Source organism: Adiantum capillus-veneris, chromosome 2, assembly GCF_014529385.1.
Source record: "Adiantum capillus-veneris isolate H3 chromosome 2, ASM1452938v2, whole genome shotgun sequence".
NCBI lineage: Eukaryota > Viridiplantae > Streptophyta > Polypodiopsida > Polypodiales > Pteridaceae > Adiantum > Adiantum capillus-veneris.
Window position 1 is genome coordinate 157,395,899 of NC_140932.1, and position 13,601 is coordinate 157,409,499.

At 46.6% G+C, this 13,601-nt stretch overlaps 1 protein-coding gene across 2 annotated transcripts in view; it reads right to left on the minus strand.

Moving 5' to 3' along the window:
* Nucleotides 1-13,601, minus strand: part of LOC147463927 (microtubule-associated protein TORTIFOLIA1-like) — a 29,043-nt gene that overhangs the window by 5,167 nt on the left and 10,275 nt on the right. The gene's annotated exons all lie outside the window — the stretch shown is intronic.

Genomic DNA, 13,601 nt, shown 5'->3' on the forward strand with positions numbered 1-13,601 from the left:
CCTATATTCCCTATTTTTGCCATTTTTCACTTATTATTTTTGAAGTGACTTTTGTTGGGAAACTCGATAGGGCAATTCAGCCAAGCCTGTACATAAGAAAACTAGCGCTAGTGTATTCTAGCAAAAGAAGAAAGAAGTGCACAGGCAATTACTTGCAGCAAGCATCTCTAGCAACTTCTCAAGCAAGAACCCTGCAAGCCTAGCGTTTTTCATCAGAAAAGCCCAGCGTTTTCAGCCATCACTACAGCCCTGGCGTTTTTGCATTGCAGATCAGCCCCAGCAGTAGCAGACTCCAACAATTAGCCTAGCGTTTTTGCATCAAGCTTCAGTTCAGCCCAGCGTTTTTTATTTGCAGATCAGCCTCAGCGTTTTGCAAATCCACGACGTCAGATCAGCACATAGCCTCAACGTTTTCAGTTTTCAGCACATAGATACCGGAGTAGAAGTCCCAAACCTCGCAAATCTCACCTTTCCGCAGCAGCAGATCCTCGCCGCACGGTCAGATTCACCGAAGTTTGCAGTTCCAGCCCGGAAAACGCAGATTTCAGCATTTGCGTTTTCAGCGTGTCGTCGTCACCTCGTCATCACTGACATAAGAGTCAGAATTCAGCAGATAAAGATTTGTAAATTTCAGACCTTAGCGTTTTCAGATTTTAGCTCGTCTCGTCGTCGTCCTCATCGTCGGCAAGTTCAAAGCATTGTAGAGATTTGTGCAATCAACAGTAGACCGCTCTCGCCATAGAGAGTGGGGCCTTCGGAGGAGGGTTTGACAACATTCCAGTGTCGTATTCTTCTCTCTATATCTCTCAGTCTCAGCACCTTCATTCACAGTGTTTATCCACTTTGTTTGAGTCCATTGCACTCTCTCACTAAAGGAACGGAAGGCTCTCCCTCCTAAGTAAAAGGAACCCTTGGGCACAGTTTGGAGCACTCATCTTGAGCAAAGTTCAACATTCACATCCGCTGCACCTTACATCGGTATCAAAGCTTTGGTAGTGTTCTGTATCACTCAAGGAAAGAACCACATATTTTTATTTTTATTTTGCTTGTTGCGGTCGCAACCCAAGTCCACTTGGGCGTGTCGATTCCTAATCGTGTTTTTGAAGAGTGACAGGAAACCCAAGAAAGAAGGGCTTGTACAGCCTCCCCATGTGCCTCTTTTCACTCATTGAGAGCGGACCGTGCACTTAGCGGCCGGCCAATCGACGTGAGGTGGGAAAAAGCAACCTTGGTGTGAGCGCAAGGCCGCCAAGGGGTGCACCCGCGGAAAAGAGTAGAGCTCGGGTAAGAGAAGATCCTTCTCTAACACAGATTGCAAGCGAAAGAAGAACCTCAAGACTCTCAAGACTCCAAAACCTCAAGAACCTCAAGACTCAAGAACCCCCAAACCCAAGACCCACAAGAACCCAAGTTTCTCGTGAACTTAAGAACCCAAGACTTCCGTGTATGGTCATTACCCGAATCGGAATGGATACTTCGCATGGAGGTGATAAGCATGGCAGTAACGAAGAAGAATTTTCCCCACCAGGAGGTTTTTCTAACCCGTCACCCTCCCCCTTCCCCATCTACGCCAAGGATTGCACCAAATCCTATGGAGGCTTTGATCAAATTGATGATGGACATGATGTTTCACCAAGAAGCGCGATGCAATACCTTGGAGCATGAGCACCAAGAAAGACAGGAATCCATGGAACGGGACCGCCAAGAGAGACAGGAATCCATGGAACGAGAGCGCCAAAAATGACGGGCTTCCTTGGATCGCAAGCGTGAGCAATCTTGCTTGGCGGCTGAGGAACAAAAAGAAAGAAAAGGCGGCTATTGAGCGTGAGCGAGAGCAAGCGCGCTTGGCGGCCGAAGAAAGAAAGACAGCTATTGAGCGTGAGCGTGAGCAAGCGCGCTTGGCGGCCGAAGAAAGAAAGGCAGCTATTGAGCGTGAGCAAGCACGCTTGGCGGCTGAAGCAAGAAAGGAGGCAACCGAAGAGAGACGAGCGGCTTTGGAGGCAGAGCGTGAGGCGCAGAGAGACCAACGCATGCAAGAGTTGGTCCGACAGGTTATCACCTCGAAACCCAAGCCGGCCAAAGATGTTGGTGGTTCCTCAAGTGGCGCAAGCCGAGATTTGGACTCCAACAACCGGTCACCGAGAAGTTGACTTTCAGTAAGTATGACGGTAAGATGGATGCTAGTGTTATTCATTCTTGGTTGCATCAATTCAATGCTTATTTTGCGACAACTAAGAAGACAGGCAACAGCAAGGTTTTGACGGCAACTATGTACCTTGCCGGTACGTGATGCCATTAATTGGTACCACGCATGGCAAGAGGCACAGTTGACCGCGCACCTAGAGGAAGCCAAGGAAGAATCGCCCTTTCCTTTCAATTGGGCCGACTTCTAAGACAAGGTCAAGACGCGGTTCATGCCTCCACAGTACCTAGCGCAATTGAAAGAAGCAACCTCAAGCAGAATGGTATGCCAATCATGTCCTTTTCTAACCGTGTTTTGCAACTCGGTACCCAATTACGCAAATCAGATGATGAGCGCAAAGAGGCTTTCCTTTTTGGGTTGGATGAATATATCAAGTTTGATGTAGAAGTCTTCAACCTCGCGGATCTCAACAAGGCGGTGGCAATTGCTCTCTCCCAAGAGATGAGGCACAACAAGGGCAAGCCTAAGGAGAACAAGTCGTCTCAAAGTACCTCCCAGACTTCTCAGAACTCTCAGAATGGTAAGCATGGTAAGAACGGTAACTCTTCTAGCCAATCTTTCTCTAATTCTTCGAAAAAGAACTCTAACAATGAATCTAAGGGTAAAGCTGAAACACCTGCTAAACCTAAGCTCTCCCCTAATGAAAAAAGCCGCAAAAGGAATTATAGGAGGATACATAACGGCAGAAGAACAAGTCATTTATGCTAAGGAAGGTCGTTGTTAACAATGTCACGTCAAGGGTCACATTAAAGTGCTTGTCCTAAGTCAGCCCCACCTAAAGAACCTAAGGCACCCACAGCAACCACAAGCACTTTAATGAACCAAGCTGAATCTTCTGATGTCTCTAACACAACATTGATGAGTCTCTCATGGTTATGGTCATGTAAAGGGTCAGTGTTTTGTCATACTGTTTGATCCAGGCAGTATGCATGATGTGATTAGTGCCTCTCTTGTGAAGAGAGCCCGCCTAGAAGTTAGTCAAACATCTCCTCTCGAGGTGTCGGGCTTCGCTCCAGGTATGGACTCCCTCATCACGCAAGAGTGCCTTGATGTGTTGTTTACAGTTCAACAAGCCGCTTTCCGTAGAAAATTTGTCGTGTCTCCTCTCTCAGGATGTGATATGTTTTTGGGCATTAGATGGTTTCGTGAGCATAACCCTCTCATTGATTGGGAAAATAACACTCACATTAAATGCCAAGAGTGACTCTCCCATGGTCATTCGTGCTGAGGAGGGTCTGCATTGTTTGCCTCTCATTTCTCATGTGCAGGTAAAGTGTGAATTACGACAAGGAGCACAAGTGGCATTCATCTATGATGCTCCAGTTACCCAGGCATTCAGGCTCCAGACAGGTATTCAGCTTTGTTTACCAAGTTTAAGCATCTCTTTTTGCAGGATGATCTTCCACCCCGTCTCCCACCTGAGCGGCCGGAGGACCATCGCATCGAGCTTACGGAGGGGGCACAACCAGTCAGTAAGGCTCCCTACCGTTTGAACAAGACACAGGAGGAAGAGTTAGAGCGGCAACTCACAGAGTTGGTGGCTAGAGGATTCATACGTCCTAGTGTAAGTCCTTTTGCTGCTCCTATTTTGTTTGTCCGCAAGAAGGATGGTTCGTCTTGTTTGTGTGTTGATTACAGGGCATTGAACAAGATGACCGTCAAGAACAAGTTTCCGATGCCTCGCATTGAGTATATCCTTGATAGGCTCAATGGGGCAAAGGTCTTTAGCAAGGTCGATCTCAAAAGTGGATATCATCAAGTAAGGGTATTCAAAGGCGACATCTTCAAGCCTGCTTTTCGCACAAAGCGAGGGTAATGGGAGTATGTGGTTATGCCTTTTGGATTGACAGGTGCGGTGGGTACATTTAACCATCTCATGGTAGGCCGTTTTGGCGATATGGTTGGCGTGTGTGTTTTCATCTTTCTTGATGATATTCTCTTTTTTTTTGCATTGTGAGAACAACATGAAAAGGATGTGAAAGGGTACTAACCCGTTTGGACGAGTGTCAGTTGTACATTGCAACTAAGAAATCTGAGTTTTTTCTAATTGAAGTTACTTATCTGAGTTATATCATTTCTATAGAAGGTGCAAGCTAGACCCCGCGAAGGTGGAACAGATATGTAATTAAGATTTGCCCAAAACTGCATATGATGTGCATTCTTTTCTTGGTTTATGTCAAGCATATAGTTTGCACATAGAAAATTTTGCACGCATTGTTGCACCCATGACTGATGTTTTAAAAGGGATAAAGACTCGCCGTCAACGCGTGGATTTACCCGAGGCAGCCATTGAGGCTTTCGCAACTCTCAAGATTGCGGTGACAAAAGCGTCGTGTCTCATCCTTGCCTCTTGGGATGATCCCTTTGAGGTATGGACAGATGCGAGCAATGTCGCCATAGGCGCTGTGCTTCAGCAGCATGGTCATCCAGTAGCTTTCCTTAGTCGGAAGCTCAATAGTGCAGAAAAGAACTAATCAGTTTATGATAAAGAACTTTTGTCTGTCATTCACTCTCTTAAGCATTGGAAGCATTTTTTGTATAGTAGAGAGTTTACAGTTTGCACAGATCACCAAGCCCTCAAGTGGCTCCAGTCAATGCCTAGTGCACATTGGAGTGATCGCCAAGCACGGTGGTCACAATTTTTTGAGCAATTTGGAGGTTTGATTGAGTATGTGCCTGGAAAAGCTAACCTTGTTGTTGCAGATGTGTTAAGTCGCAAATGATAGATTTTGGCTCTTGAGTCACGATCCACAGTTTCTCTACAGGGTGTATGTTTCGACAGCATGAAGAACTGGTATGCGGATTCCGAATTTGGTAAGCAATGGTTGCACGCTCTTGCTTCCGAAGGGCCAAGCAACTATCTCATTCGTGATGGTTTGTTGTATTTTTGTCAACGTCTATGTGTGTTGCCCTCTCTCAGGCCAACCATATTGCATAATGCACATGACTCCCTCACGGGTGGGCACAGGGGAATGGACACCACTTTGGAAAAAATAGAAAGATTCTTTTATTGGCCTAAAATGCGAAAAGATGTGTTTCATTATGTCACACGGTGCACTATATGTCAAAAGGTAAAAGCTCGGGGTAAGCAGCAAGGCCTCTAGCTTCCGCTGCTTATTCCCGATGAACCTTTTCAAGATATTTCCATGGACTTTGTGACTAACCTTCCACCTAGTTTGCATTCAAGGAACACTCAATGTTTGACAATTGTTGATCGTTTCAGCAAGTTTTGCATGTTAATTCCTTGTAAGGCCACAATCATCGCACAAGATGTAGCACGGTTGTTCATAAAGCATTGGTACCCCCTCTGTGGTTTGCCAAAATCGATTGTTTCAGATAGGGATGTTAAGTTGACGTCCAACTTTTGGCGCGCACTCTTTGAAAATTTTGGCACTAAGTTGAATTTTTCATCGGCTTTTCATCCACAGTCAGATGGTCAGACAGAAAGTTTCAATCAGTTGGCTTTTGATGCTTTAAAGTCATATGTGCATGATCAGCAGTCTCATTGGGAGCTCTATCTCCCATTGGTTCAGGCTATTTTGAATGACTCTTTTTCCTCTGCCATTGGTCGAACTCCATATGGGGCAACTTTTGGCCGTCCGTTCCAGTCACTTTTGACTCGTTCGGTCAGTCAAATGCCTGATGCCAATGTTGAAAGTCAGTCGTTGGATGAGATTTTTGAGAGTGTGAAGCTTCGGCTAAGCAAGGCTCAGGAGTTTTAATCACGGCAAGCTAATAAGCAGTCAAGAAGTTTCAATCAAGGAAGGGGATTGGGTGTATTTAAGAATCATGAAGCAACGTCTTAAGCAAGTTGGAAATGTATGGTCCATTTCCTGTCATTAAAAAGATGAATGAGGTTTCAATGAAATTGCAATTGCCTAACTCATGGTCAATGCACAATGTTTTCCATGTTTCTTGGTTGAAAGTGTTTTAGGGAACACCTCCAAAGGACAATTCGGAAGAAGAAGAACCGGAGATCATCAGTGAAGCTGAAGTCATGGAGCCGGAGCAACTGTTGTTGCATCGGTTTCGCCATGGTTCAAAGAAGCAAGTGAGAGAGTGCTTTTTGAAGTTCAAGGATTGAGGAACCCACGAAGCAGTGTGGGTTGATGAAGAGTTTTTCAAAGACTATCCCGAGATGTTGGCAGACTACAAGGAAGCCATGCAGATTGGTACTAGTACCTCACTTTAAAAAGGAGGGGATGTCACGTACACATCTAACCCTATGTGCATGTGGACAAGCTACTTCATGACAAGGGTTCAGTCAGTCTAGCCTAGGAAGTGTTCTGGCACCTTTGTGAGTCTGTTCGCATATCATGCATGCCCAGGCACTTAGAGTAGATGCATATCCTCTGGTTGCACAGAGCATGATCATCAGCATTACCATCAGATTCCATCAAGAGCATTTTACAGTGCAAAAAACCTATTTTCCCTATTTTTGCTATTTTTCACTTATTATTTTTAAGTGACTTTTGTTGGGAAATTGGGTAGGGCAATTCAACCAAGCCTGTATATAAGAAAACTAGCGCTAGTGTATTCTAGCAGAAGAAGAAAGAAGTGCACAGGCAATTACTTGCAGCAGGCATCTCTAGAAACTTCTCAAGCAAGAACCCTGCAAGCTTGGCGTTTTCAGCCATCACTACAGCCCTGGCGTTTTTGCATTGCAGATCAGCCCCGGCAGTAGCAGACTCCAGAAATTAGCCTAGCGTTTTTGCATCAAGCTTCAGTTCAGCCCAGCGTTTTTATTTGCAAATCAGCCTCGGCGTTTGCAAATCCACGACGTCAGATCAGCCCAAGCCTCAACGTTTTCAGTTTTCAGCACATAGATACCGGAGTAGAAGTCCCGAACCTCACAGATCTCACCTTTCCGCAGCAGATCCTCGCTGCACGGTCAGATCCACCGAAGTTTGCAGTTTCAGCCCGAAAAATGCAGATTTCAGCATCTGCGTTTTCAACGTGTCATCGTCACCTCGTTGTCAACGCCGTCGTCACCGACATAGAGTCAGAATTCAGCAGATAAAGATTTGCAGATTTCAGCCCTTAGCGTTTTCAGATTTCAGCCCGTCTCGTCGTCCTCCTCATCATCGTCGGCAAGTCCAAAGCATTGTAGAGATTTGTGCAATCAATAGTAGACCGCTCTCGCCATAGAAAGTGGGGCCTTCGGAGGAGGTTTGACAACATTCTGGTGTCGTATTCTTCTCTCTCTATCTCTCAGTCTCAGCACCTTCATTCACAGTGTTTATCCACTTTGTTTGGGTCCATTGCACTCTCTCACTAAAGGAACAGAAGGCTCTCCCTTCCGTAAGTAAAAGGAACCCTTGAGCACAGCTCGGAGCACTCATCTTGAGCAAAGTTCAACATTCACATCCGTTGCACCTTACACAGTTGTACGGTAGGCCCGGATTTTCCGCCGCAAATCCCACTGACATGCTGATGTGGCAGGCGTAGGGATTTCCGCTTTTTACGTTGATGCTGTACGGAAATCTGCTTTTGCGCTGCTCAAATTCCTACGCTGGCTGATTTGAGAAGCTTTTGGATTAATTGCTTTATTTTTACAAGCTTTTAAAGTTCACAGCTTTTGGGGCTCTCCTTTTGGGCATCCCTTGTAACCTATAAATTAGTGGGCAGGGCCCTCACTTCTCAGAGCATCTGGACGAAGAGTCTGAGGATGAGCACCCTCCCACTCTCTTGTACTTTGAACACAGATTAATAAAAAAGAAATACCGAAAGGGACGCCAGTCTTTGGGGCCAATATCTCTAGGCACAAAACTCTGTCGGGCCGTGTCGAATCGTGTGAATTGTGTACTGTTTTGAAGTGAATCTCTGTGTGTCGCGGTAGAATCTTGACTTGGAGTGTCCAAGTTTGTTACATATGCTTTATGGAGTCCACGTATGGGGACCTTCAGTGGACCACCATAGCAGATCTAATAGCACTGATGGGTGGATATTTATGGAGAGGCCTATGATCTCTCGGATGATTAGAGCTAAGGCTTCAGTACCACATGAGATTATTAGAACAGAGCTGGCTGCATCTCCACTCGTGGTCGAGGCAGTCACTAGATTAGTCTCCTTTATGCACAGTTTATGGGACCTCCCCAAACACAGATATGCTCGCTTAGCTCTTGAGTCTTCCCGACAGCTAGCACTATAGGGGATACTACTTGCTGGCATGAACGAATGACATCAGGGTTTCGGTTACGCGGTTTCAGTATGGATAGATTGCCTCCTTTCCAGTACCCTTTGGATGGACCCTCTCTGTCTATTCCGCGCACAGAGATTACCACGCTCATTCATCAGGACCTGTCTCAGCTTGACACTAGGAGGACTTGGATTCAACCGACACGAGAATTGGGCACGAAGATGGCTTTCTATAGAGAGCATCTTCTCCAACTAACGGAGCACGGGTTTGTGACTAGACCTAGTTACATGGATACACATTTATCTTGGGGGATACGGTGCGGTATTGGTCAGTTACGCACCTCTTCACGTCAGCTTAAGGTCGAGACTGGCAAATCTAGGGGGATACCTACAGAGGCTAGGATATGCCAGCTATGCCATTTGGAGCCTAAGACAGAGCTACATTACATATGTCATTGTCCGATGTACTACGAGGTACGGGGGCAATTTCATTCTCTCTTCAGAGAGGGTTTTGAACCACTATCCAAGGTCATGAGATATCACGATCAAACATGTCTAGGGTTATTTTTACTCGAGCTACGCAGACACAGAGAGAGCCCGTTGCGGAGACCAGCAAAGAGAGAGTCTCAACAGGGCAGAATACAGATTTCTTTAGACCACCTACTGGGGAGACAGAGAGGCAAACCACTTGGCAGAGCCCAGATATCACCCACAACAAAGGTACGTTGATCGATCGGGCTACTGAGCTAGGGAGATCCAGACATCCACGAGTGGGGGGTACTTCACAGCATCGACGGAGACTACGATAGAGAATATAAATCGCTTTAGCTCAACATGCGAGTCGCCAATACAAGTACTTACCGTGGTAGACATCGACGATGTTCTACAACGACCCGTGCAATACATCCTAAGACAGCGCCCGATGCCGGACATCCTTGGACATTGATATTCATGCAATAAGATTGCTACACAAATCTAACCTGCTTAGATTCATGACAATAGCCATTTAGTCTTTATTTTATTTTATTTTGTACCCCTACATTGAATCATATTCATCAAGATTGTACCAGTTTGGTCTCATGGGTCATTTTGGCCTTATGAAAATGTTTAATATAACATTTCATTTCTCTCTCCCCTCTGGTGTTCCCTTGACACCACACCTTCTGTTGCACTTCGACAAATTTATGCTAAACTGACCACCAGACCTTTGTGCTTAACTTTCCAAAAGTAGCACAAGATAACCAAGGATGTATCCTTTTGCCTCAACTCTTAGTCATTGTAGCAACCTACAGTGTAACTTTCACAGGACACACAGTTAGTGCAGTTGGTATGGTCTGGTTCACACTGGAAGGACTCTCTGGGCTGGGCAGTGACACGTGGCAGGGATACGGACGGTGGTCTAATGGACATCGTGGCCAGGTCACCACCACCACTCAGTTTGTAGATAGACTTAGATGGCTGACATTTATGAGCCGTTGGTGGCTCTTTATGGTGGGACATATGAGTAGTAGATGTTGGGTCATCATTATCATCTTCTTCATATATGATCCAGCGTCGTCGTCTAGAGTAGAGAGTCTATACACACGGCACATCTGCACCATCCCTGCACATCTGAGCCTCGACACCCCCATTGTACCCGTGAAATTTGGGCTAGAGTTGAGTGTGCTGCCACACCAGAGTCTCTACTGGTTCCTTTGAGATAGTCGAGTCCATATGTTCTGGTCTACTGCTGTGTCTCTGTGTTGATTTGTTGTTATCTATTGTTTCCTGCGTTTTCAAAATTCATTCTGTTTTGAGTGAGATGTCACGCACATAGCACTGAGAAGCACCCACTGTAGAGAGCATGACACACTATCCGCGCTACAGGTGCTCTCATTTTTGGCATGCCCGGTGGGACTTCAACTGAAGTCTCACTCTCTGTTGAGGTACAAATCAAGGAGCCAGCTGGTTTTTACCTAGCCTCACCTACTTCACCTGGCATCGTGCAGCCTGCTGGTTTTTGGTCCAGTTTCACCCTAGACAACTTAGTCTAGCTGACCTAGTCTCTCGTCCTGCTGGTCTGGTCTTCTCTCGCCCTGGTCTAGTCCTTCCTCGTCCCTGGTCTAGTCCTTCCTCGTCCTTGGTCCAACCAGGTGGTCTAGTCACTCACCCTGGTCTAGTCCTTCCTCGTCCCTGGTCCAACCAGGTGGTCTAGTCACTCACCCTGGTCTAGTAGAGTCTAGACCTATGTTCAGTCAGTTAAAGGTCTTCTTGCCCAAAGCTTGGTTGGGTTTGTGGTCACTGCATGACACATACAAGGCGGTCATTAGAGCGTCAAAGCGCACTACTGAGTCCTCTGAAGTACTACAACACAGGGTGTCAACCCTTGGTACCTAGTAGAAGTCCACCAACCTCATCACCCCCGGTTCTACATCTTCCAAGTCACCTTCCCTAGTAAAGCTCTCTCCCATTTTGTTACAGCAAGCTATTGAGCGACAGGCTCCCGAGCAAGAGGCCATGGAGGAGTTGACTAGTGTTTTGGCCAAGGTAAACATCAAGTTTCCTACTTTCAAGGGACGCTCCTCAAAAGATATAGACGACCATGCAAGGACGTTTGTATCTCTCTATAGAGGTCGTGGTCTTAATAGAGAAGATGCTTATTTGGTACTCTTTCCATCTACCTTGGATGGCTTAGCAGACAAGTGGTATAGTCAGTTTGCAGAGAACCACTTTGCAACTTGGGCCACTTTATGATAACAGTTTTGTGAAGCTTTCAAACCAGGGGACTTCCAGGAGAAGGTCTTGGATGAGTTGGCAAACCTGATGCTCCACCCAAATGAGACTTTTGCAAAGCTCATGACCAGAACAAAGTCTCTGGTGGCCAAGCTTCCTCAGCAACCGGGTGAATTTATGGTTAAGAAGTGGGTGGAGAAGGCTCTTCCCAAAACTTCCCAACAAAAACCCCGAGAGAGTCTTCGACCTAACGCCACTCTGGAGGAGTTTGTCGCAGCTGCTACTAGGATAGAGGGAGCTAGGAAGCTGTTCACCAACTCCCCTCAGGTAGAGACCCCCTCAATGTTTTTGGAAAGTCCTTCTGATCTGTTAACTTCTTTACGCAGGAAATTGGAAGCCCTAAAGTTACAGCGAGCTCTTCAAGAGGAGAGGTCCTTCTCTCTTAGAGAGGAGAAGCCTCCACATCACGAGGCATTGGAACAGATCAAGCGCGAGCTAGTAGAGCTCAAGTCTTAGCAAGAGACTAAGGCTATGGTTTGGTGTAGCTCATGCTGCTCTCCAGGGCACCCTCCACATGAATGCCCCCTTCCGGTTTACTGCCACTTCTGAGAAAAGTCTGGACATGAGGACAAGGGCTACTACTACCTCAAGGGATTGCGACAAATACAACAGTCTTGGTCTTACTCTTCAACAAGGGCCAGCACCTGCATCCAACATGGTTTCTCCCTGTGGCCATCCACACCACATACCACCTTTATTGACAGCCCCTCCTATGCAAGGTATGCAGAGCGCTTTTCCCTCTCAGAGCTTTTATCATACCCATGCTCCCTCATCACCTCAAAGCTTCTATGCTTCCACCTCCAACTCCATGCACCAGGAGTAAGGACAACCTCGCCCTTCGACTCGCCCATTGAATCGGCCCATTTTGTGCTACAAATGCGGGAAATATCGTCATTACCAAAGCAAATGCCCTCTGCCAAAAGGGTTCCATTCCTGCCGTCATTGCCTTGAAACGAAGGATCACTACACTAAGGATTGCCCTAAAATTCGTGCATCCACGGCTTCAAACCCAAGTCAAAGCCAGAATGAGTTTACCTTTCCCAAGCTCAATCTGATAGCAGTTAGCACCATTCCTCAGCCGCCCCCTTCTACCCACGTGGTTATCCCTCAAAATAAGCTGCAGTTGGTAAGAGGAGCCATCGGGTGTCCTCATTCGAGCCAGAGAGCCGCTCTCGGTCTTAACATTCCAGCAAGTTCAACTCCCCCACACATTCTCACAACAGTGGATACCCTGCCTTCAGCTGTTGACACAAGTGCCAAGAAAGAATCCAAATCTTTGCTCTCCGATAATGATGAAGCTTTCTTGGAAGCAGTTTCTGATCCACAGAAGATCAAGGTACCAAAGAAACCACTGGTAGAAACAGAAAAGCTTACAGCAGAGACAATCTTGAAGAACACCTTCCAACAAGTGTCCCTCTATGACATGCTGCGACTAGATGCGAGTTTTAGAAGTGACACCCTTGCTGTTATTCAGTCACTTTACCCCGGAGCAAGTCCTAGTGGCGGGCACCTCCCAGTGCGACCATCAGAGTCCGATATGATATCTCATCCCGCTGCTCCCCTCACTGATTATAGAAGCCCTCGTCTCACCGTGTCCGTATTGGGCCGGCAATTCTCAGGAGTGATAGTGGACGGTGGATCTTGCATCAACCTGATGCCCGAGTTCACTATGTTAGCTCTGGGTCTACAGCCTACTCGCCCTGCTCCCTTCACAATTACATTGGCCGACTAGCGGACAGTCTACCCAGTGGGGATAGTGGACAATGTGCCTCTGCAGGTACAGGACTTTACTTTTAACTTGGATTTTGTTGTGGTTCGTCTTCCCCAGGTTGAGGGCGGATTTCCCTTGCTCATTGGTAGACCATGGCTGCGACACACTAAAGCACTTCATGATTGGGGAAACGATGCCATGTGGATACATACTCCTGGCTCCCCGATGCAACCCATTCGCTTAGAAGGAGGCATGGATCCCGTTGTGCAGCAAGTTTCTTTGTCAATGGAAACCAACCCTCAACAAGAACAGCCTACTCCACCTGACGGTTTAGATGAAGATCTGCTAGAGTAGTTGGAAGCTACCAAGTCTATGCCTTGTTATGGAGTCTCTATTCAACCTTTGCCTTTGCCCGAGGATACAAACTCTTCCACATTTTCAGACGAAGATGAGCCCAACGAGCCGCTTAAGCCAGCAACCAATGTAGAAGATCTACAGGAGTTCCGACACACCTCAAACTCAACCCCATCCATGTCTATGTCTGACTCTCCGACCAAACCAAAGTTATCCTCTGTGTTTGCTATACTACCCCCCACCAAGTTTCTTCAAGGCGAGTTACAACACGAAGATGTTGCTTTCAAAGTGGATGCCACTCCAGCTCATGATGTCTCTTTTCTACTACTAGACGCTGTAAATTCTTCACCTACAATGGGAATCTTCAGCAATGCCCACTCAAGACCCCATAAAGGGACCAAACTTTGTTTTTGAAGCCCCATC